Genomic DNA, 22,936 nt, shown 5'->3' on the forward strand with positions numbered 1-22,936 from the left:
AAAAAAAAAAAAAAAAAAGACAAAAAGAAACAACAAATTTATGGTTGTGGTAAGATATATACATATAGTGTGAACTTTACCATTTTAACCATTTTTACGTGTACAGTTCAGTGTCATTAAGTACATGTACATTATTGTGTAAGCATCAACCACCATCCATCTCTAGAACTTTTTTATCCTCCCATACTGGAACTCTGTACCCATGAAACAGTAATTCCCCATCTGCCCTCCTCCCACCCTAGGCAGCCACTGTTCTACTTTCAGTCTTTGTGATTTTGACTGTTCTAGGTACCTTATTGAAGTGGAATCATACAGTATTTATCCTTTTGTGATTGCCTTATTTCATTTAATATAATGTCTTTAAGGTTCATCCATGTTGTAGCGTGTGTCAGAATTTTTTTTTTGAGGAAGTAAATTATTTGAAAGACTTCCACAGCAAGTAAAGTGGAAATCAGGTCTCAGAATCCTGTTTGCTAGGATTTGTTTACCTCCCTTGGAAGAAATTCATGTGTGCCCAGCAGAGCTGAGAGAACCAGGTACCTTATCCTTAGATACAGCTTGGGCACACTTGCTTATTAGAACAAAAGAGAGCAGAATGTGACAGTAGGGGGGAAGACAAGGGCAGTGTAAAAGCAAAGGTTGCTGGAGTCTGAGGTCTCATTGGGTAAGGACAGAGCCTCATGGGTCTCAAGATGTCATCTTATGGTGTGATCACCGACGTTCAGCATGTTGACCTGAGTCAAAGCATGTCATCCAGAACAGTTAACCAAAAAAGTTTGTATGCTCATAGTTGTAAATAAGCCTTTGCCTATCTGAAAGGCACGGTTATTCAAAGACTCAATCCCCAGCTGTTCTGGTTAGTTGAGGTTTTGCCACATTTCACTCTTGTTTCTGTATTGATAGAAAACTACTAGATGTTTAATAAGACTTAATGACATATAATAATGATACTACATAATTAATGTTTTGTATTTTTTTTTATATGCCACAGTCTGAGGATAATGCTTTATATTTTAGATTTACTATGTCATTTTAATTCTGTATTTGTGAAATATAGATGTCCATGGTTGGAGAGGAAGCAGGGTTGACAGTTAAGGATTATAGAGAGTTGAGCAGTTACATACTTTCAGAATGGTTAAAGATGTATATTTTCCTTTTATTATTGTGTTCTATTATTATTTTTAATGGCTGTATTTATGTAGTAAATGTGGGATGAGTTTCCTAATACTGTTTGTTACCAGGGGGAGGGTATCTCTTAATTATTCCCCTCTCTTGGTGGCAGGGATGTTTTTGACTTTCTGGAAATCACTGAAGAATTGAGTGAATGTCATGAGGTCTGATTTGTGCCTTATGTTGTTACTATTCAATTCTTAACAATGGTTAGTTGTTTCCTAGAGTTAGTAGGCTTTTCTGAAAGTATTAGTTTCTTTGGCATGATGTTGTCTAATAGGGCATAGAGCCACAGTAGTAAAAGTCAGTGGTTAGGGAAGGGGACATTTGTCTAAGCTGGACTCCCTGGGCTCAAGCAATTCTCCTGCCTCAGCCTCCTGTGTAGCTAGGAATACAGGTGCATGCCATAGCATCTGACTAATTTTTTAAAACTTTTTTTTTTTTTTTTTGAGATGAAGTTTTGCTCTTGTTGCCCAGGCTGCAGTGCAATGGTATGATCTCGGCCGCCTCCATCTCCCAGGTTCAAGCGATTCTTCTGCCTCAGCCTCCTGAGTAGCTGATATTACAGGTGCCTGCCACACGCCTGGCTAATTTTTTGTATTTTTAGTAAGAGATAGAGTTTCATCATGTTGGCTAGGCTGGTCTTGAACTCCTGACCTCAGGTGATCCACCCGCCTTGGCCTCCTACAGTGCTGGGATTACAGGCATGAGCCACTGTGTCAGGTCTTTAAGACATTTTTTGTAGAGATGAGGGTCTCTCAGTGTTGCCCAGGCTGGTCTCAAACTCCTGGCCTCAAGTGATTCTCTAGCCTCAGCTTCCCAAGTGCTGGAATTGCAGGCATGAGCCACTGTGTCCAGCCTGGTCTTCATTTTTTATCATTTAGCAAAATGAGCAGGGTTGGGTAGTCTAGCTAAAGATAGAAATTTGAGAAATTTTGGGTGTATTATTATTGTTGTTATAGGCGTTTATTTTTATTTTTATTTATTTATTTTTTTTTGAGACGGAGTTTCGCTCTTGTTACCCAGGCTGGAGTGCAATGGCGCGATCTCGGCTCCCCGCAACCTCCGCCTCCTGGGTTCAGGCAATTCTCCTGCCTCAGCCTCCTGAGTAGCTAGGATTACAGGCACGTGCCACCATACCCAGCTAATTTTTTGTATTTTTAGTAGAGACGGGGTTCCACCATGTTGACCAGGATGGTCTCGATCTCTTGACCTTGTGATCCACCCGCCTCGGCCTCCCAGAGCACTGGGATTACAGGCTTGAGCCACCGCGCCCGGCCTGTTACAGGTGTTTATGATGGTATTAAAACATCTGAACCCCTTGACCTCTTAATGTAATTAGTATTTATTATTTTAATTTTATTTCTCTTTTAATGTTGGCTTTCCAATTCTCAATCAAGTTACAGTTGCATTTAAAACATACATAGTTTTCATTGTTGCTAATACGAATAACGCCGTATGCAAATTGGAAAACGGGCTTAGATCTTTTCCCAGACATTATGTACCCAATTTTCTTGTAAGTATTCAGTTGGGCTCCTCAATCAACAGAGAAGAGCTTCACATGACTTTCTTTGTTGCCAGGCTCCATTCTCAGGAATGGCTATGACAAGGGACGCAGAGGGCTGGGTGGGCTTTTCTGGCCTCCCCTTCTAGGGAGAGTCTCCCATTTCTGCAGCAAGTGCTTGAGGAGGGCTGCGTGATTCCTGCAGCGAGAGACTCAGGATGGTAAGGCACAACTGCGCCCACCCCAGCTCCTCCTCTAGCCATTGACTTTTACACCTGTCTTTACCTGTCAACTTTGTGTTTTTGGCTGAGTGCTTTCTGGAATGGTCTGCTGGTGAGATGTTGGGTTCTGGTAATGGTATTCTTTCTTTACAGCCTCCTTGAGAGGCTTCCCTGTTCTCCCTGTGCCTTGTCTTTTATCTCATTGTGGCCTTCATTTTCTCCCAGAGTTCCAGCCCCGTCAGGCCTGGACCCACTGTTTAATCCTTCAGTTGCTTCCTAACCAATCCACTTTGTTCTTTCCCTCTTTCCCTTCTGTAGCCCCATAAGCCACCTGCAACCTTGCAGCCAGCGCCTCTCTCTGCTCCTGGATATAGATTACCTTGGAGGAGAATTCAGGTCCTCTGGACAGCCCTGTCTTGAGGCAGACCTTTCTCTCTTTGCGTTCTTCTGTGACCTTTTAAGACCCTCTCTTCTTTCCTTTTGCATCTCTCTCAATGAAGTTGCCCACATTTAGAGTTTGTCTAGCCCCTGTGCTCCCCTAAGATCCCTACAATTCTGCCCATTGGGCTTCCAAGTTGGATGCCACACTGGCACCTCAGAATCCACAGGTCCAAAATAGAATTTCTCTTTCTACCCCAAAGATGCCAGTCCTCTAGTAGGCCTGTTTTTCTGGGTCTCTTTCTTTACATTGTTCTTCAGCAGTGGTGTTTCCTGTGGAACTTGAGGTCTTATTCTTGAATTACCAACCTCAGACTTAAGTTGTAACTCCGTGGTTTTCAAACATTTTTAAAGTTGTGGAACCTTCTGTTCAAATGAAATCTTTCTAAAAAGCCCAATAAGTAAAATAAATAAAATGAGAGTCCTCCTAGTGGTCGGGGAGGGAGGCGGTGGGCAGGGTGTGAAGGGCCAGCATCCTGTCCGCAGCCGAGTAGTTGGATGTTCCCTGCTTCCCTCTCCTCCCAGGCAGGGCTGGCGGCTGGCTCTTGGGGCAGCCTTCCCTGTGAATTCTACATAAATGGAGCACCCTAGAGTTGCTGTCAGCACTGCTTTGAGGTTATGCTTAACTTTTAAACCATTTTATCTGTTCTGTACCCCACTTCTTTGCTTTGGAAATTTAAATTTTACTTGTGACCGATAAACGTAAATTTAGTGCCAGTGATGAATCTTGCCAAGGAAAATGAAAGACGCCTTGGAAACCAAAGCTAGGTTTTTTTGTTTTTTTTTTTTTTTTGAGACAGCGTCTTGGTCTGTTGCCAGGCGCCAGGCCGGAGTGCAGTGGCGAGATCTCAGCTCACTACAACTTCCGCCTCCCAGGTTCAAGCAATTCTCCTGCCTCAGCCTCCTGAGTAGCTGGGACTACAGGCACATGCCACCACGCCCAGCTAATTTTTATATTTTTAGTAGAGACGGGGTTTCCTCATGTTGGCCAGGATGGTTTTGACTCTTGACCTCGTGACCTGCCCACCTCGGCCTCCCAAAGTGTTGGGATTACAGGCATGAGCCACCGTGCCCAGCCTAAGCTAGGTATTAAAGAATCAGCTTTGTCAAATGCTGAGACACTGAAAGTGCTGAAGGGCTTCTTTCAAAATTTACTTATGTCTCTGGCCGGGAGTGGTAGCTCACGCCTGTAATCCCAGCATTTTGGGAGGCTGAGGTGGGCAAATCACTTGAGGCCAAGAGTTTGAGACCAACCTGGCCAGCACAGCGAAACCCCATCAATTTTAATAAAAAATTATCCGGGCATGGTGGCACATGCCTGTAATACCAGCTACTAGGGAGGCTGGGGCAGGAGAATCACTTAAACCTGGGAGGTGGGGGTTTCAGCGAGATGAGATGGCGCCACTGCACTCCAGCTGGGGCGACAGTGTGAGACTCTGTTTAAAAAAAATTTACTTAAGTCTCTGCTTGACTGTTTTTCCTGAAATCTGCATTTCTACCAATATGAGCACTTTCAAGATAAACTTCGTTTATTTTTACTGTTTTTGTTTTGTTCATTTGTTAATATAGTAGGCTTATTCAACCCATAAAACTAAAATCTTTACATATTTACAGTGAAAAATACAAACCTTGTTGCTTCCAAATAGTCCCTCTATTTTCCCCACCTCTCCCATCCATCCAGCTATACTGTGGCGAAGTAGAACTTTTTAAACAAACTTGATTTTAGTCACATAAAATCCCACAACTGGCTGAGTAAAGTCCAGACTCCTCAGGAAGGCATGCAAAACCCTTGAAGAGCTCATGCCCAGTCCATTTGTCCAGCCTATCGCCCTCTCCCACGGCCTCCACAGCCTTACCCACCCACTCTCGTGTAAATCCTTTCCTGCCATGTTCCCTCTGCTTAGGGTGTTCTGCTAAGGCAGTGCTTTCGAAGTGTCAGTCTTGCATGGACCACTGTCACACTTTTTGCTGTATTCGATTACCAAAATTATTATTATTATTTTGAGACTAAGTCTCGCTCTGTTGCCCGGACTGGAGTCCTGTGACTTGATCTTGGCTCACTGGAGCCTCTGCCTCCTGGATTCTAGTGATTCTCTGGCCTCAGCCTCTCAAGCAGCTGGGACTACAGGCATACACCACCGTGCCTGGCTAATTTTTTGTATTTTTAGTAGTGATGGGGGTTTCTCCATGTTGGCCAGACTGGTCTTGAACTCATGATCTCAAGTGATCCACCCACCTCAGCCTCCCAAAGTACTGGATTTATTGGCATGAGCCACTATGCCTGGCCCACAATTATTCATTTAATATATTTTAAATTTTTATTTTTTAAATTTATTTTTAATTAATTAATTAATTTTTGAGACAGAGTCTTACTCTGTCACCCAGGGTGACATACAGTGGTATGACTTTGGCTCACTGCAGCCTCCACCTTGCAGTTCAAGGGATTCTCCTGCCTCAGTCTTCTGAGTAGCTAGGATTACAGACAGGCATATACCACCAAACCCGACTAATTTTTGTATTTTTAGGAGAGATGGGATTTCACCATGTTGGTCAGGCTGGTCTCGAACTCCTGACCTCAGATTATCTGCCTGCCTTGGCCTCCCACAGTGCTGGGATTACAGGCATGAGCCACCATGCCTGTGTCATTGATAAATCTTGCCAAGGAAAGATTCCTTAACTTAAATTTTATAAAGTATTATTGTATTTTAAAAATGTAAAAATGCAATCAAGTAATAATAAATCTAACCAGTTTATTAAAACACATTCCTTCAATAAAATTCTCAGCAAAGTCCTTTGTACTTAAAATTATAAAAAGAAGTACCTGATAATAGATGATATTAAGGAATTGTTGATTTTGTTTTTTAGGTGTGATAATGGTATTGTAGTACATAAAGGAGAATGTGCTTATTCTTGGGAGATGCAAGCTGAAGAGTTTAGAGGGTGAGGTATGATGTCCTCAGCATTTTCAAATGGCTCATAAAATGTGTGTATGTGTGTATAAATCTTTGTGTATATAGAAAAGAAAATCTGGAAATTTGAAATGTTTGAATCTAAGTGGAGAGTATTTGGAATTTTTTCAAAATTTTGATAAAAGCTTGTAGTTGAGGGGGATTAAAATGGCTGCAAAAAAAAGTTGACATTAACAAATTTTTGGGCTGGGCCCAGTGGCTCACACCTGTAATCCCAGCACTTTGGGAGGCTGAGGTGGGTGAATCACCTGAGGTCAGGAGTTTGAGACCAGCCTGGCCAACATAGTGAAACCCCATCTCCAATAAAAGTACAGAGATTAGTTGGGCGTGGTGGCACGTGCCTGTAATCCCAGCCACTCCGAGAGGTTGAGGCAGGAGAATCCCTGGAATCTGGGAGGCAGAGGCTGCAGTGAGCCAAGATCGTGCCACTGCAGTCCAGCCTGGGCAACAGAGGGAAACTCCATCTCAAAAACAAAAACAAAAATTTTATTAAAATTTTTTCTTAGAGTCTTGCTCTGTTGCCCAGGCTGGTCTGGAACTCCTGGCCTCAAGTGATCCTCCTACCTCAGTTTCCCAAAGCACTGGGATTACAGGCATGATCCATTGCACCTGGCCCATAAATATTTTAAAAGACAGAGTCTCTGGTAGGCCCCAGATTTTCTTGTTTTCTCTCAGGGGCTTGGGTGTGGGGGGAATGCTCTCCTAAAGAAATCTCTGCTTGTCCTTTAAGGCCCAGGGCTTCTCTGAAGACGTTCCTCCTGACTCTCTCAGATTAGATTAACCATTCTTGGCTCTGGGCACTCACAGCATTTTACATATTTCACTCTTATAAATATTACAATTGTAATTATTTGTTCACTGTTTCTCATCTCTACTAGACTTTGAGCTCAAGGTCAGAGACGCTGTTTTATTCCTAGTCAGTACCTTGCACACAACTTAGCACAGAGTAGACACTAAATAAATTATAGCTGAATGAAGGCACGGAAGTAATATTGCAACATATCCACTTATAATGTTATTTCTATTTGAAAATGTATTATGTTCTAAACAAGAAATGATTATGTTTAATGAGATCTCATCTCATCTCGTCATTTCGAGGCTTAGAGCCTGCCAGTGGCTTTCCATAGTAATTAGAATAAAATCCAAACTCCTTGTGTGGTCTACGGTACTCTTTGTTTCTTGTTCCCTGCCCACCTCTACCACTTTTCCACTTACTTTCTCATGAAGGTCTTCTTTCCGTTCCAAGGATATCAAGTTTTTTTTTTTTTTTTTTTTTTTTTTTTTTTTTTTTTTTTTTTTTTTNACAGGATCTTGCTCTTCACCCAGGCTGGAGTACATGGAGTGCAGTGGTGTGATCACTACAACCTCCGCCTCCTGGGCTCAAGAGATCCTCCCATGTCAGCCTCCCAAGTAGCTGGGACCATAGGTGTGCACCACCACGCTCAGCTATTTTTTTGTATTTTAGTAGAGATGGGGTTTCGCCCTGTTGTCTAGGCTGGTCTCAAACTCCTGAGCTCAATCATTCCAGCCGCCTCGGCCTCTGAAAGTGCTGGGATTACAGGCGTGAGCCATGGTGCCCAGCTGGCCGGACATCAAGTTTGCTACACTTAGTTCCTTTTAATCATGGAGGGTTCTGCTCAGTGAAGCCTTCCCTAGACTTCCTTACTTCCATTCCAGAGGCACTTTTTTCTCACCATTGTTTGAATTTTCTTAGTGACACTTTTCACTATATGAAATATTTTATTTTTAGCTCATTTTAATATTTTAATTTTATCATAAAATGCTTTGCTTCACTCTGTTAAAACCTGTGAACAAATTGTTCCTTGTGGGAGAGATAAACTATACAGCAATGCATTATTACTTGTGTTCATTTACTGTTATAAACTCTGAAGGCAGGGAGTGTGGCTGTCTTTTAATCACCATGACATCCCTGGTACTGAGAACCTGGCAAATATGTGTATGTAAATGGAAGTATGAATAAATAACCAATTTATAAATGATTGAGAAATATGTTTTTCCTATCCCTGGACACTTTTTTTTTTTTTTTTTTTACAGTGTTATAGTTTTCGTTCTGAATGTTCAGGATTTAAAAAAATGCGAAACTGGTATTTTGTCATATTTTGCTGCTTCAGGTATCTATTTTGATGAATGTTTTAAGTTGGCAAAATTCCTTTCCTCATCTTAATTTTTGAAGATCATGTTAACTTATAACTTTTTTCCCAAGATAACTGAGCATCTTTGAATCCTTGACAAATGCATTTCCATTAGTAAAAATCCAGTTGCAGGGCATTTGCTTTACTTTTTGTGGCAGTCATTACAAAGAGGCTGTCAGCAGTCTGGTTTTGTGTGGGTGTGGGGTGGGGCAGCTCCACTTCCTTTGCCCTGTGTGACTGATGAGAGCCTGTTGTTATTTGCAGGTGCATGAGCCACAGGTTGAGCTTCAGAATCAAGCCAGTGGAGCCACTTGCCTCCTACCGTTGTTAATGGAATCAGTGCACTTAATGTGGGAGTGCTGATGATGGCTTTATCCGTATGAGGACCTGAGATCCCCGAAACCAGGAGGAGGCATCTACAGAGTTTGAAGAGGGTTGGACAGGCTTAGGCTTTGCCTGCCATCTCCCTTGCCCCTGCCCCCCCATCGTGCTTGGAAATGGAAAACGATAGGGAATTTGGAAGCTATGGAGGGGGAAACCCTTTATTTTTTTACTGAACTGATGCTTGACTGGAGTGAGTTTAGGTAATTTGGATGCTTTAGTAATTCTGAAGTTCTTTGTTAGTTTAGAAACAAAATAATCAATAAAACTGTTGACTCATAAAAAATATGATAAGCATTTCATATTAGCATATAAAATGTAATTGAACTTTAGTCACAGACTTGCTAATATATTTGTATCTTTTAAGTGTTGTTTACAGTGGAGCCAAACATTTAAGGGATTTTGCATTTTTGTTGCAGAAGCAAGTGGATTTTTTTTTAGCATTATGGCCAATTGAAAGTTACTGTAATTTTAAAGGAGGAGGGTGGAAGGGACCTCTCCAAACTCCCAATCCCTCCACTCTCTCCTGTTTTACTGAATTCAAATTATGCCACAAAGACTTGAGAAATAGTTAAGAAAAATGAGATTGCTTTTAATAGGCATTACTTTTTTTTCTATTGCTTTATTTTTTTAAATCATAATCACAGACTTAAGTACGCTAAAACACTTTATTTATTTATTTTTGAGACAAACTTTTGCTGTTGTTCAGGCTGGAGTGCAATGGCATGATCTTGGCTCACCGCAAACTCTGCCTCCTGGGTTCAAGTGATTCTCCTGCCTCAGTCTCCAAAGTGGCTGGGATTACAGGCATGCACCACCATGCCTGGCTAATTTTTGTGTTTTTAGTAGAGGTGAGGTTTCAGCATGTTAGTCAGGCTGGTCTGGAACTCGTGATCTCAGGTTATCCACCTGCCTCAGCCTCCCAAAGTGCTGGGAGGACAGGCGTGAGCCACTGCTCCCGGCCTAAAACATTTTAAACAGGGATAGATGTACATAGTAAAAAAATTTTTTTAAATATCAAAAAAGAGTATGTTTCTTTTTATGGAAACCCTAGTTCCTCAGTCTCTTTTGTAGGCCACTATTATTCCCAGTTTCTTTTGTATTTTTACAGAAACATTCTATGTGTGTGAAGCATGTATTTCCCCATCCACATTAAAAAAACTCAAATGGTGGTATATTTTAGACATTGTTTTGCACTTTGCTCTTTTCACTGAAAATATTTTGGATATATCCAAGTACACATAGATCTGCTGCATTCTTTTAATGGTTGCCTAGTAATTTATTGCATGGATGCACCGTAATTTATTTAGTTGTCTCCATATTTGTGTACATTTCGGGTTTTTTTTTTTTTTTTTTTTTTCTGCTACAAACATTTTTTTAGAATAATGATAATTGAATTTGCTTGGATTAAGAAAAGTTTTCTAATACTTAAAGTGTTTTTTTTTTTTTTTCTTAGTTAGTATATTTGTGGGAGTAAACTGTTCTCCATCCTCCCTGCCCCCAAGATACAGAAGGTAGAGGAACCGGGTACAGTGGAGTAAGAGGAGTTGGAGATAGAGAGCCATGGAGAGGTCTCTACCACCCCCATTCTCCCTGCCCTTCATCCACCCCATGTTGCAGAAGGGGTGGCATAGTTAGAATCTCCAGTTGTGTCTTGGGAGACTAAAGCATCTGAAGATATGTTTAGACTACTGAGGCGTTGACGGTGCTCTTAAAGCCTCAGGCCTGAATGTGTGCTGCTCGTTATGAATTCAGATAGTTTGCTTTTGTATTTTTGTTTTGAGAAAATTGCAGCAGCAAGAATTGATTAACAAACTGTATCTATTTCTGGGTTTGGGGGGTATTCTTTTGTACATTGGCAGAAATACAGCTAAGTTTTTAAAAGTTGATTTTTACCTGGGCTAATTGGTAAGGAATTTTAAACATGATGCTCCTGTTCTGGTGCAGACTCTCTAAAATGACAAATTTCCCATGGATGATGCCTAACAAATTTCTAAAGAAACTGAATTTGGAATCTTGAAGCACTCTGTAGTTGAATCTTACAGTCTTATATATGCCTTTGTAGTCAAAGCTCTTAGTTATTATCCTGCATTGAAAGAATTTCAGAATACCTCTTAGAGCCAATATTTATTCCCCTCCAGTACGGTTCTGCATACTGCCATATTCTGTAAAATGCTTTCCTAAAAAGTGTGACAGTTCATGGTAGTCTATTCTTTTATTCCCCCATGGTAGTACATTTCTAGCCCATGACTCTTACGACATGCCGAGAGGGTGTGCACACTGAACCAGTGACAGGCAAGCAGGTCCCCTCTGAGAGCACTTGCACACTTCTCTGCAAGGTTTCCCAGCCACTGAGTGCTAGACTGGGCATTTCTGAGTTGCATGTTTGTTCTGCTATGGCGTTCTTTCTACCATTTATTTTATGTTCTAGCAGGTAATTTTTTTTTTTTAAGATGAGCCTTTCTGTGTCCCCCAGACTGGAATGCAGTGGCCATTCATAGATATGATCATCATAGCACATTACAGCCTCCAACTCCTGGGCTCAAGCCATCTTCCCATCTTAGCCTCCCAAGTAGCTGGGACTACTGGTACAGGCATGTATCACCATGCCCAGCTAGTAAGTAGTTTTGACTCATGAAGGCAGACAAAGAGATGTGACTTGTAGAATTGAATTTGTGACAAAGAAGCAGTATCACACTGAATGTCAAAACACAAGTTTTGTGGAACTCTAAGGTGCCTTCAAGAAGTGATCTGAGAGCCGGGCGTGGTGGCTTCTGCCTGTAATCCCAGCACTTTAGGAGGCCAAAGCAGGTGGATTGCTTGAGCCTAGGAGTTGGAGACCAGCCTGGGCAACATGACAAAACCCTGTCTCTATAAAAAGTACAAAAACTAGTTGAGTGTGGTGGCATGTACCTGTAGTCTCAGCTGCTCGGGTGTTTGAGACAGGAAGATTACTTGAATCTGACTACAAGTGAGCCATATTTGAGCCACTGTACTCCGGTCCGGATGACGGAGCAAGATCTTGTCTCGAAGTGGTCTGAGAAAAGGAAATAACCGTAGACGTCAGCAGGCAATTAGGGTTAATCAAGTTTTTGTACTGCGAAAGGCTTTGTAAACAACCAGGTAACCTGGCAAGTTGGACTATCCAAAGTTTAACCCAGTTATGCCTTAGCGTTCCATTACTGGAACGCTAGGCTTCTGGGAGTTATTTGTATGCTAGTGCTTAAGGTCATCACCAAAGTCTGATTTTTCACACAAAACAATTTGCAACCTCCGGCATAAATGGGTTAAGGAACAGGAGGAAGAAACGATGGCTTGAAAGCATGTTTTAACTTCACAGGATTTCAAGAAGATTGAAGAGGAAGCAAATTTCCTATGGATGATGCCTAACGAGTTACACAAGGACTCTGCTTTAGTAACCTTTCTCATTCTTCCATCCATGCCTGTTAAAAAAGTCAGCCGCAGCCTGATTGGCTCATGCGCACACTAGGACTTGTCAGAAATAGCTGACTTCTCGGGCAGATGGCAGGCACTGAATCACTGCATTTCCGTCTCTTGTGAAAATAACAGTATTCCTGGAGGCAGAAATGTTACTGCTGTGTTAAAAAGTTGAATTTTCTCATTCGTGAATTGGAGGTGCCATGATCTGATACCAGTAGTTCATTTAGCAGACACTAAATAGCTGTGATATGAAGCAGTGGTGCCAGGGGTTAAGAGAATGCAAAATTGAGTAAGTTTCTTGGCGTAGAGAAGCTTATAGTACCAGGATAGGAAATGATATACAACTTGTGTTTAAGTGTTGTCAAAAAAATGTAAAGCATTTACTTTGGAAGGTGTTTTGACAGAGGTGTGGGAATGGGCTAACATTTATAGGGTTTTGTTTTGAGAAAGGATTTTTGTGGGAGTAAAGGGCAGAGAGTTAGTGATTTGTGAATACTTATTCGTATATTAATAGTACATGCATTTGTAATAAGCTAAACATTTCAGGTTTTTTTTTTTTGGGACGGAGTTTCGCTCTTGTTACCCAGGCTGGAGTGCAATGGCGCGATCTCGGCTCACCGCAACCTCCGCCTCCCGGGTTCAGGCAATTCTCCTGCCTCAGCCTCCTGAGTAGCTGGGATTNTCTCCTGCCTCAGCCTCCTGAGTAGCTGGGATTACAGGCACACGCCACCATGCCCAACTAATTTTTTGTATTTTTAGTAGAGACGGGGTTTCACCGTGTTGACCAGGATGGTCTCGATCTTTTGACCTCGTGATCCACCCGCCTCGGCCTCCCAAAGTGCTGGGATTACAGGCTTGAGCCACCGCGCCCAGCCTAACATTTCAGGTTTTAATAGAGGAAACATCTAATGTAAAATAAGAAAGTAACCCTGAAATTTTTTTTTAAATCCTTTCCTAGGCATCGTGGGTCATGCCTATAATCCTGGCACTTTGGGAGGCCAAGGTGGGAGAATCACTTGAGGCCAGGAGTTTGAGACCGACCTGGGTAACCTAGTAAGACCCCACCTCTACAAAAAATTAAAATATTAAGCGGGTGTGGTGGCACAATTGCATAGTCCTAGCTACTTGGGAGGCTGAGAGTGGGAGGATTGCTTGAGCCTAGGAGGTTGAGGATGGAGTAAGCAGTGATTGCACCATTGTACTCCAGCCTCTTCGGGGACAGAGCAAGACCTTGTCTTTAAAGGAAGAAAAAATCCCTTCTCAAGCCTTTATCTTTAGTGCTCCCTCCTTCTAAAGATATTGTTTAATTTTGGTGAGGTTCTTGCCAACTCTTTCTTTTTGAGAGTCGTAGAAGCAGCCAAGAACCAACCACATAGATCTCTGGGCTGTTAAAACTAGGACTGTAGGCAGCCCCACAGGGACCCACCTGTAACTGCAATGAGCAGCTGTGGAGACACAGGGAGGGAGGGCAAACTCTGTTAACTTGTGAACATGCAGCTTGGCAGGAATTCCAGCATCTCCTTAAAGGGCCCCAACGTTTTTACTTTGTATTCTCTGTTGAGTTCCTCTATTTGCTCTTTAATTGCTAAGGGAGACTTACTATCCTGACTGAGTGCTTATATGTGAGTCATTTGCTATCTTGACTTATGGTTTTATGTGTTTTTAGAATCTTTCCAATACAATAAAATGTTTTTATTATTAACTTTAAAAATTAAAGTGATTTTGGTAGAATGCTAGTAAAGGGATCAAAAATTTAGTTCATGTTAACTTACTGGAGAGTTTTGGTGGGATAGCTGGTTTTGAAGAGATGAAGTGCCTTTTTATTACAGCTTATTACTTTACTGTTTATACTTGTAAGCTGTTACTTGAGACGTAAGCATTACTGTGGCAGTTTGTATTTTCATGTAGTGGTGTTTATGGTGTTAATATTTTCTCAGATAATTAATTTTGCTTTTAATAATTTAAAACTACACTTTCTGTAAAGTGATCAGTTACATTTGGGGGTAGAACTTTTTCTAAAGCAATGTGCTTACATCACTTATCCATCCATTTGGAGGCAATATTAGCTCTTCAAAACACACCCCAACACTGAGAGCAAGCCAAATCGGTTTTCAAGTGCTGACACTAATTGTTATAAAGCTCCTGCACCAAAGCTGATGTATGGTTCTTAACTGTTTTCCAGCCTATCATGTAGAGCAGACACCATCAGCTGGGAGCAAGATGAGTAGAGATTGTTAGGGCTGTCTAGTGGAGGCAGCAGTTAGCAAAGTCCAGCGTCACACCTGGGCTGGATATAGTTGCCCTTTAGAGAGACCACAGTTACCAAGACAAAGAAGAAATGTGTTCAGAAGTCTCTGTTTTAAGAAGATAGGGAAATAAAAATATATTCTAGAAATATTTTCATCACAGTATTGAATTTTTTTTTTTTTTTTTGAGACAGGATTCACTCTGTCACCTAGGCTGGAGTGCAGTGGCGTGATCATGGCTCACTGAAGCGTCTACCTCCCAGGCCCAAGTGACCTCCCACCTCAGCTTCCCAAGTAGCTGGGACCATAAATGTACACCACCATGCCTGGCTAATTTTTTAAATTTTATTTATTTATTATTTATTTATTAATTTTTGTTATTTTAAAAAATTTTTTGTAAATGCTGGGTCTCCCTACTTTGCCCAGGCTGGTCTCAAACTCCAGAATTCAAGTGATCCCCCCACCTCAGTCTCCCAAAGTATTAGGATACAGGCATGAGCCATTGCACATAACCTGAAATATGTTTTGGTGCTTGAAAAATGACCAGGCTTCATTTATGCCTGGGCTTTATTACCTTAGTCCAAAAATGAAGGGAAGGGGACTCGCAGATATTTTCTAGTTCTGAATTTCTTCATTGGCTCTTTAGAAAATTTACATTTTGATCATTATCCTCTTGGAAATACAGTTAAGATGGTAATATTTTTTCTCTAACTTGATTAGTTTAATAAAAAGTGGATTTATAGGTACTTATATATTTCTATAGTTTATAATATTTATATAAAAATATTAAAAATTTTATAACTCTGGCATGTTATACATTAGTTTTCCCCTGTAATAACTATTGGAGAATGTTAATTTGCAATTATATAATTATCTTTGGCTAAAGCCATTATATTCTTTATATTCTTATATATATAATGGCTAAAGCCTTTATATTCTTATATTTGGCTAAATATAAAAATATAAATAATGTAATGGCTTTAGGCAAAGATAATTAAATAATTCTATAATATTCATTATAGTCTTACACCTGGTAGGAGTCCTATTGAAGTTTCTGTTGTATGATTTCCAGTGAGATTCTGGGACTAGCCTCTGACTTTTTTTTTTTTTTTTTTTGAGATGAAGTCTCAATCTGCAGCCTAGGCTGGGAGTGCAGTGGTATGGTCTTGGCTCACTGCAACCTCCACTTCCCAGGTCCTGGTTCAAGCAATTCTCCTGCCTCAGCCTCCTGAGTAGTTGGGGTTAGAGGCATGTACCACCATGCCTAGCTAATTTTTGTATTTTTAGTAGAGACAGGGTTTCACAGTGTTGGCCAAGCTGGTCTTGAACTCCTGGCCTCGTGATCTGACTGCCTCAGCCTCCCAAAGTGCTAGGATTACAGGCGTGAGCCATTGCACCCAGCCCAGATCCTGACTTTTTAAGGACCAGATAGGAATTCAAAATATATTCAGAATTTGCTTCACATCCTCCGAGTAGTGCTAGCACTTTGGTCCCAGCGATCATTCAGTTTCACTTGGATTATTGCAGGAGCTTCTTAGCTGTTTCCCCTGTTACTTCTACTTTTGCCCCTTGCAGTCTGTTGTTGACACAGTGACCCTGTTCACAGGTAAGTCAGGTGATGTTATTCTGCTCAGAATTACTGCAGTGGCTAAAGCCTTTATCATAGCCAACAAGGCTCTCATGGCTGACCCTCCCCATCTCTCACATGTCCTCTCCTTTGTCTTTTGTGTTCCACAAAGGAACATACCAAGGAGACTTCCTCCTTAGGACCCTTTCACATATCTTCCCTCACCTGGAATGCTCTTCCTACAGTTATGTGAGTAACTACTAGCTCCCTTACCTCTTTGGGGTTTTCCCCCAAAAATCACCTCAGTGACTTGCGTATCTAAAATTTCAATCCTTCTCCAACATTTCATATCCTTGCCTGTGCTTAATTTTTTTCTCCTTAGCACTTGTGTTACACACTATGTGTTTTATCTACTTGTCCTGAGTATTGCCTCTCCTTCACTAGAATGTAAGCTCCTTGAGGACAAGGATTTTTGTCTGTGTTGTTTCCTGCTATATCTCTAGTACCTGGTCCATAGTAGGTGTTCACTAAAAATTTGTTGAATGAATAGCTGAATGAATATTTCATAGAATAGCTCCCCACCCTGGCCCATGAGTTATGTAAATTTTAAATTTGGTGGGCTGTTAGTGACTGTCTACTCAGGAAACTACTCCAGGTGTTTCATTCAAGAGGAATGTAATTCTAGGAATTGTTTACAAAATGAAGAGCTGAAGGAACAAAAGTTTAAAGGCACCCACAAACCACCATTTCTCACCGATGCTGCTGGAGTTTGCTACAGCCGAGCAGGAACCTGCTCTCCTGCCGGTGCTGCTGCCAGAACCTAATGGGAGCACAGCTGACAGAGGGGTTTGGAAATATAGATTTCAGGCCTGATGCAGGGAGAGTCCAGAAGGGTAGATGTGGGACTAAGTACTGGTATACACTATCTAGCACAGATGGTATTTATTTAATTAATGTATGGAGATAAATTTAGATGTAGAGCAAATTAAACTGAGTAGTTTGGGTTGTGCCACCAAATAATAACACAGAGTAAGATCTTAGACCATGACTGAAATATAAGAAAGCTAAGAATTAAATCCCAGTTTAGCCTAGTCATATCCATGTGTTGAACCACAAAACTGAACTCAGCCTCTAGAAATGGAACAAGACAGGAAACATATCTTCACTGTGGCCGTGATCTCTTAGTGTGATTAAGTGCTCATTTCCTTGAGTTCAGTAAATCTGTGTTTAGGCCCAACTGTGTCCCAGATTGGATCTCTGTCACCTAAAGGATCACATTGACCTCTCCTGATCTGATTAGAGTCATTTGTTACTCAGGGCCCTGCTGTCATTTAAAGGTCATGTTGCTCCGTTTTTTTTTTTCTTCTCACTTTATGAACACGGACGCCCAAATCTAAACATACTTGTTTGGTAACTACATGACTTATGGTATGAAGCTATTAAGCTATTTATTAGGCACTGCAACATTAAAAAAATTTTTTTTATTGGGGCAAAATAAAATTTAGTGTCGTAACCATTTTTAAATGTATAGTTTAGTGATGTTAAATGTATTCATTAAATTTACCATCTTAACTACTTTTAAGTGTACAGTTCAGTGGTATGACTATGTGTATAATGTTGTGCAGCCATTACCACAGTCCATCTCCAGAACTCTTTTTCATCTTGTAAAAGTAAAACTCTGTACCCACTAAATAATAACTTCCCATTCCCCCCTCCACCCTGCCCCTGGTAACCACCATTCTGTTTTTCAGGTCTATGAAATTGACTACTTTAGGTATCTCATGTAAGTGGAGTCATGTATTTGTCTTTTGGTGACTGGCTTATTTCACTTAGCATAGTATCATCAAGGTTCATCCACATTGTAACACATGTCAGAATCTCCTTCATTTTAGAGACTGAATAGTATTCTACTGTATGTCTGTAGTGTATTTTGCTTCTTCATTCTGGTTTATTTTATTTATTTATTTTATTATTTATAGAGACAGGGTCTTATCATGTTTGCTTTTTTTTTTTTGAGACAGCATTTCACCCTGTTGCCCAGGCATGATCATGGCTGACTGCAGCATCTACCTCCTGGGCCCAACCAATTCTCCTACGTCAGCCTCCTGAATAGCTGAAACTACAGTCACATGGTACCATGCCTGGCTAATTTTTGTATTTTTACTAGAGATGGGGTTTCACCATGTTGCCCAGTTTGGCCTCCAGCTCCTGGGCTCAAGGGATCCGCCCACCTTGGCCTCCCAAAGCACTGGGATTACAGGTGTGAGCCACGACACCCAGTCCAACTAGGCTATTTCTGTGGTAGAAAACAAACACCTGCCAGAGTAGCTTAGATTCTTATGTTCTTTGTTTTGCCTAGTGAGGTCTTTTTTTTCACCTCTTAACCACTTTTAAAAAATGCAATAGAGGAATCCTGGAGTAAGGCGAGGAATCTTTGAGAGAAGGAACTTTATTGGGTGGGGTTGCTGGTCTCTGCTGTTTTGCAGTTAGTCTTCTATGAATCCCTTCCTAAATTTGAAGTGCTACTCTAGAAGAAATATTACCTCATCAAAATTCTAGGGGAAAATGGTTGGTTTGAATTTAAGCAAAAATAATGTATTAATATTTTCCCCTTCTGCATGCTTTTTCTCTTTTCCTTTTGTAAATGATTTTATTTTGCCCCGAGGTTGCTGTTTTTGAGCCGTGTTTATTGGAAAGTCCCATAGAAAGGGGCTGGGCTGGTGGTGCTGGGGCTGGAAGACTGTGACACAGAGCAGGTGAAACTACAGTCCTGCTTCCTTGTATCCTCCAATTTTCCCAAAAAGGCCCTGATGAAGACCTAACATCGTAAGGCTTGGGAAGACATTTAACAACCATCAACTGATTTAAATTAAATCTCCAAATGGCAACAGAGTGCACTTGAGCCAGGAGTATATCTGTGACCCACAGATACTTGCTGTCTTTTGACTTCATAGAGGCATTTACTTTTATTTATTTAACTTTTTATTATGGAAAAACTTAAACATGACACAAAAGTAGAGAAAATATAACATACTCCCAATTTACACATCACCCAGCTTTAACATTATGCTTTCCTAGAGACATTTTTTTTTTTCTTCAGACAGAGTCTTGCTCTGTCGCCAGGCGCCAGGCTGGAGTGCAGTGGCGCGATCTTGGCTAACTGCAACCTCCGCCTCCCGGGTTCAAGCAATTCTCCTGCCTCAGCCTCCTGAGTAGCTGGGATTACAGGCACGTGCCACCATGCCCAGCTAATGTTTTGTATTTTTAGTAGAGACCGGGTTTCACCATGTTGACCAGGATGGTCTCGATCTCTTGACCTCGAGATTTGCCCTCCTCGGCCTCCCAAAGTGCTGAGATTACAGGCATGAGTCACCGCGCCCGGCCCTAGAGACATTTTCTAATGAGTATAAGCATAAACCACTTGATTATATTATTGTTGCCTCTTCCTGACCTTAGGTTTTAAGCAAAATTGTCTCCAAATTTACTTCAGCAAATTTAGGTACACACTAGTTACTCCCAAGAGTAGTTGTAAAGTAATAACTGAATTTGATCTTTCATTAGAAATGTACTGAGTGTAAATGAGATTATTGTTAGAGATGTCCTTTACGAATAGATTAAGCTTATTATATATTATTATGTATTACTGTTAGGTTCAACTGAGCCAATAGGGGACCTCTACTTTCTTTCTTTCTTTGATGTAGAGTCTCGCTCTTGTTACCCAGGCTGGAGTGCAGTGTCACAATCTCGGCTCACTGCAAACTCTGCCTCCCTGGTTCAAGTGATCCTCCTGCCTCAGCCTCCTGAGTAGCCGGGATTACAGGTGCGTGCCACCACGCCTGGCTATTTTTTTTTCATTTTTAGTAGACATGGGGTTTTGCCATGTTGGCCAGGCTGGTCTCAAACTCTTGACCTCAGGTGATCTGCCTGCCTCGGTCTCCCAAAGTGCTGGGATGACAGGCGTGAGCTACTGTGCCCGGCCTCTACTTTTACTTAGGATGGAAAAACCTGCGTTACAAAACTGTGGGTGGAAGCCTGGGTATAGATTGGAAATATGTTCTCTGCTCTTGGTTTCCCCTTCTCTCTCCTTCCTCCATCTTTGACTTGTTCTTTCTGCCATTTATTCTACAACATGTATTGGCTTTAATAAACTACCCAGAAAAGGCAGAAGCTTGTATTGCAGGAAGGTAGGGAGATAATAAATCAGTAAGGAAATAAATAAAATCTAGTACTTGTGATAAATGCTAGGCAGGAAATCTGATACGTTAGAAAGTAAGATGGGGATGTGTTCAATAGAGTCATTAGAAAAAAATCTTTCTTTTTTTATTTTTTGTTTGTTCGTTTTGAGACGAAGTCTCATTCTGTCTCCTAGGTGAGAATGCAGTGGCACAATCTTGGCTCACTGCAACCTCCACCTCCCAGGTTCAAGTGCTTCTTCTGCCTCAGTCTCCTGAGTAGCTGGGATTACAGTCATGCACCACCATGCCTGGCCAATTTTTGTTATTTTGTTATTTTTTTTTTTTTGAGATAGAGTCTCACTCTATTGCCAGGCTGGAGTGCAGTGGCATAATCTCGGCTTACTGCAACCTTCTCCTCCAGAGTTCAAGCAATTCTCCTGCCTCAGCCTCCCAAGTAGCTGGGACTACAGGTGCACGCCACTACGCCCAGCTAAGTTTTGTATTTTTAGTAGAGACGAGGTTTCACCATGTTGGCCAGGACAGTCTCAATCTCTTGACCTCACGATCCACCTGCCTTGGCCTCCCAAAGTGCTGGGATTATAGGCGTGAGCCACCATGCTCGGCCCAATTTTTGTATTTTTAGTAGAGATGGGTTTTACCATGTTGGCCATACTGGTCCCGAAATCATGACCTTAGGTGATCTACCTGTCTTGGTGTCCCAAAGTGCATTATAGGCGTGAGCAATCATGCTTGGCCTACTTCTTTTTCTTAGTACTCACTGGCTATAGCAGGAAAAAAAATCTTGGTATACTGGTTTTAGACTAAGCTGTGAAGGCGAGAAGCAGTCATGTGTAGAGAAGGCTGGGTGAGAGGGAGAGCCCCTGCAGAGGCCCTGAGAGTGGAGTTTGTGGTGAACTAGAAACCAACAGAGGGAGTATGAATGGAAAGAAGTCGAAGTGTTAAGTGGGGACACCAGATCTTGCAGGGCCTTGTATATCCCAGTAAGGAGTTTTGATTTTACTGTTTAGGCAGTTACTGAAAGGCTTTAAGTAGGATTGTGTCATGATTTACTTTGTCTTTTTTTTTTTTTTTTTGAGACAAGAGTCTTGCTCTGTCATCCAGGCTGGAGTGCAGTTTTGCAGTCTTGGTTCACGGAGCCTCCACCTCCTAGGTTCAAGCAATTCTCCTGCCTCAGCCTCTTCAGTAGCTGGGACTACAGGTGTGCCCCACCACACCTGACTAATTTTTAGGTTTTTAGTAGAGACGAGGGTTTCACCATGTTGGCCAGGATGTTCTCAATCTCCTGACTCCATGATATGCCCGCCTCGGCCTCCCAAAGTACTAGGATTACAGGCGTGAGCCACCGTGCCCATCCTGCCTGTCTTTTAAAAAATGCCTTTATGCTGTATGGAGAATAGACTCCAAATGTGGAAAGGGAGACAGTTTGGGGGTCGCTGCAGTAGTCTAGGTGGCATGGACTAGGATGATGACAGTGAAAAATAGAAGTGTTTGATTTCAAAATATATGGTAGCTAAACTCGGTAGGACTTGCTCTTGGACAGGTTGAGGATGAGGAAGCCATCAACAGTGGTTTCTAAGTTTTTGACCAGGTTTGTCCTGTTGTACTATTAGGATGGGGAAACCTGGGGAGACTTGGGTTGGGAAACAAAATTGGAGTTCAGTTTTGGTTGCCCATGTAAATTAAAGTGGAAATTCCAAATGAGTAGTTGGATATGTGAGTCTGGAGCTCAGTGAGTGAGTCCTATTAATCATTGATTTTACACACACACACGCATGCTTTTTTTGCTTGTTTGTTTTTAAAACAAGGTCTTGCTCTGTTGTCTAGGCTGGAGTGCAGTGGTACAATCATAGCTCACTGTAGCCCTCTTGACCTCCTAGACTCACATGACCTTCCCACCTCCCTAGTAGCTGGGACTACAGATACAGGCCACCACATCCAGTTAATTAGAAAAAATTTTTTTTTGTGTGGAAACAAAGTCTCACTGTGTTGTCTAGGCTGGTCTCAAGCTCCTGTTCTTAAGCAGTCCTTCCATCTCAGCCTCCCAAAGTGCTGGGATTATAGCTATGAGTATTGATAATATTTATAGCCATAAGTTTGCATGACATCACCTAGGAAGAGAATTCCAATGTGGATGGGAAAAAAAGAAGACTCAGCACCAAACCCCAAGGAATTCCAAGCTTTAGAGCTTGTGATTTTGGAGGAGGCAGCAAAAGAGACTGAGGATTGGCTAAAGAGAAAGAGGAAGAAGGAAAACCAGGAGAGTAGTGTCACAGTACCTGAGAGAAGAAAATCCTCTAAGGAGCGGCATTTTACTGTGTAGAATGGAGAGTCTGGTAAGATAAGAGAGCAAACCATTGGATTTAGCAATAGGAAGGTCATTGGTGACCTGGACAAGAGCAGTACCAGTGAATTAGGTGAGGCTGTAGCCACATGGGGAGCAAATGAGGAAATGCCCAATGTAGGCAAGCCTCTGAGATGAGACAGCTTGCTGTGAGGAGGAAGCAGGAAAATGGAGAAGTGCTTGAAGGGGTTTTCTTTTACTGTTGAGATGGCGACAGGAGAGCCTGTTTGTGTGCTGATCTTATGGGACTGTTGTGGTAGATAGGGGTGTAGAACATGAGGTTTAACTGAAGGTTTTAGGTTATAGAGT

The 22,936-nt window shown here is 41.6% G+C and overlaps 1 protein-coding gene across 4 annotated transcripts in view; it reads left to right on the forward strand.

The window, feature by feature from the left end:
* SFMBT1 (Scm like with four mbt domains 1) overlaps positions 1-22,936 on the forward strand; it is a 157,385-nt gene that overhangs the window by 7,531 nt on the left and 126,918 nt on the right. The window lies entirely within an intron of this gene.

The sequence above is a fragment of the Cebus imitator genome, unplaced genomic scaffold (genome assembly GCF_001604975.1).
Source record: "Cebus imitator isolate Cc_AM_T3 unplaced genomic scaffold, Cebus_imitator-1.0 Scaffold0, whole genome shotgun sequence".
NCBI classification, from domain to species: Eukaryota; Metazoa; Chordata; class Mammalia; order Primates; family Cebidae; genus Cebus; species Cebus imitator.